The 2,642-nt window shown below is 41.5% G+C and overlaps 1 long non-coding RNA gene across 1 annotated transcript; it reads right to left on the minus strand.

The window, feature by feature from the left end:
- Nucleotides 1-322: 322 nt before the first annotated feature.
- Nucleotides 323-2,583, minus strand: LOC118936405. Its single transcript, XR_005037663.1, has 3 exons — nt 2,298-2,583; nt 1,897-1,999; nt 323-1,787 (listed from the first exon to the last, which is right to left on the minus strand). It is a non-coding gene; the product is annotated as an uncharacterized LOC118936405 (long non-coding RNA).
- Nucleotides 2,584-2,642: the final 59 nt, after the last annotated feature.

The following is a 2,642-nucleotide window of genomic DNA, read 5'->3' on the forward strand; positions in this document are numbered from 1 at the left end:
TATTTAGAACCTGTCGCCAATTGGATGGAAACCTTAATGACACACAGATACTACAGATGTAGGATCTTAATTTGAGCTAGTTTTGCTACAGCAGGAAAAAAAATCCTGCAGCAGCAGGAAATGTGAATTATGTGGATTATCCTGAATGGACATTTTTGTAGGGGTTGGCACATTTTTGAAATTACAAACTTTAGAAGCCTTTTTAAAACTTGAATACACTACAAGTTTGCATTTCCTGGAAAATTCAGCAACAAAATAGTGATCAAATTAAGATCCTAAATCTGTCCCCCCCCATTCCTTTCTCTACAGGGAGACCAGAATGGACCTCTTGGTCATGGAGGAGAGCTGCTAAGGGGTTCTGATACCAAACAAATTACATCATCATGACCAGATATTAAATTAATTGGCAAATGTATTTATTTTGAAATGTCGAACATGTTCTAATTGTTTGTTGGAGTTTCCCATGACTCACACAGTAGCCACACTATAATAACCCATTAACAAAACATGAAAGTTCAGATTTTCACAGAGAAAATAAGGAAAGGCAACACATTCGATCAACAACAACAAAAAGCATCTCTGAAACCTTTACATTCCATGGCCATTGCTTGATGTACACTAGTGTAGAGCAACCATACAATATTTGAAAACCAAAAGTAAAGCTGCCTTCAAATGCTCCTTGAAAAGGTGAATGATCAGAGCTGAAATGTCACAACTCGTAAATGTGGGTATCAAAATCTCAGACTTTCCCAATTGGAAATTGGAGCGGGGTTATTTCAGAGTTGGAAACTTGCATTAGGATTATGGTGAAAGCAGTACTGCACAAAGCTCTGCCAATCGGGCAGCTTGAGGGACAAACGGGCCAATTAGTAGGTGGACGTCATGACACCTCAAAGATTCATACTAAGTCAGTCAGTAGATGTTTCTACTGTGTTGCATTATAACCGCTGCAGCCTCTGCAATAGCGCGCTGCCCTCTTTACTCAGCACCTCTCGTACTGTATGCACAGGTGACAGAAGTTTACATACTCTATTGACACAGGCCTCCCCTTGACTTCACTTACTTGACTTCTTTCAGCTCCTAGTGGAGCAAAGGGCCTCAACGGTGCATCTCCAGTTAACTCTGTTCTGGACAGTTTCCTTGACCTCATTCCAGGTGGTTCCTGCCTTCTTCACAGGGCCGGATTTACGAACGGGCACGCGCCCCGGGGACCCCAACCCCCAGAGGGACCACTGGAGGTCAGGGGCCCCCCAGACAGCATATTAACATGTCATAAGCCATGGACAAATATGTAGAATTGCCAGAAAACAGCTTTAAATCTGAAACATTTTCTCAGCGTCATAGCAAAATGTGTAGAATATTATGAGCAAACCGCACATTCAAATCAAAGTTTATTTTGTCACGTGCGCCGAATACAACAGGTGTAGTTGACCTTATAGCGAAATGCTTACTTACAGGCTCTAACCAATAGTGCATAAAAGGTATTAGGTGAACAATAGATAAATAAATCAAAACAGTACAAAGACAGTGGAAAACAGTAGCGAGGCTATAAAAGTAGCGAGGCTACATACAGACATCGATTAGTCAGGCCCAAGATCCAGCCCTGCTAGTTCATCTCTTCCTCATTCATCCTTTGTCCACGTCTTCTTTATCTTTGGGTGTCATCCCCACATCTACTGTAGTCTTTGTGAACAGGTCATGCTTTTCAACTGCGACAACTTCGTACTCGAGAGAGTGGAGGCCATCAGTATCCATCGTCTTTAACGTAATGATCTATTCTCTTGAACCTGCAGGAAAAAATAATCAACTGTCATCAACATTTGGAGTATAGTTGGGGAACAGGTGGTAGTTCAAAACTGGAGGGGGAACTTAGTGAATGCGGTTCTAAAGCTTTACCTCTCAGGATTGTCGTTGTTATTTTAGTCTCTTTCGTGATGGATCATTCGGCATTTTCCGACTACGCTGTCCGGACGAGGGATGGACATTCCTGTTATTCACCCTATAAGACCAGTGAAAGGAATTTGATTAAATTGATTAAGAGAAGAAGAAAAAAACTTTTAACAAAAAGCATCCTCTCCAGCACCACCGCAATGTCAACATAATGTGGCAATGGCAGGTTTCTATGTTTTGTAGTCGAAAAGATAAGTGTTAAGTGAAAGATGTGTTTTCGATGACATCATCCGGAGATACTGATGACATCATCCAGTGTGCATCATGTGATTTTACGAGCAGGCAAAAGTTAGTAAGATCAAGAGTTACGATGTGGTACATGTTTAGGAGGTTAAACATTTTCTTACCTGTTGAAAATGTCATCTTCACCACCCCAGCCCCAGTAGCTGCTCGGAAAGCCGTTGATTTTCATGACTGTCACGGTCGTCATAAAGAGGAGACCAAGGCGCAGCATGGTAAGCGAACGTACTTATTTAATAGCAGAACGAGCACTGAACAAAACTAACCATGAAGCAATATGGCTAGTGCAGAACAGGCAACTAAACATAGAATAACAACCCACAAAATAACCAAGGAATATGGCTACCTAAATATGGTTCCCAATCAGAAACAACAATAAACAGCTGCCTCTGATTGAGAACCAATCCAGGCAACCATAGACATATAAACACCTAGACTAACAAACCCCTAGA

The sequence above is a fragment of the Oncorhynchus mykiss genome, chromosome 19 (assembly GCF_013265735.2).
Source record: "Oncorhynchus mykiss isolate Arlee chromosome 19, USDA_OmykA_1.1, whole genome shotgun sequence".
NCBI lineage: Eukaryota > Metazoa > Chordata > Actinopteri > Salmoniformes > Salmonidae > Oncorhynchus > Oncorhynchus mykiss.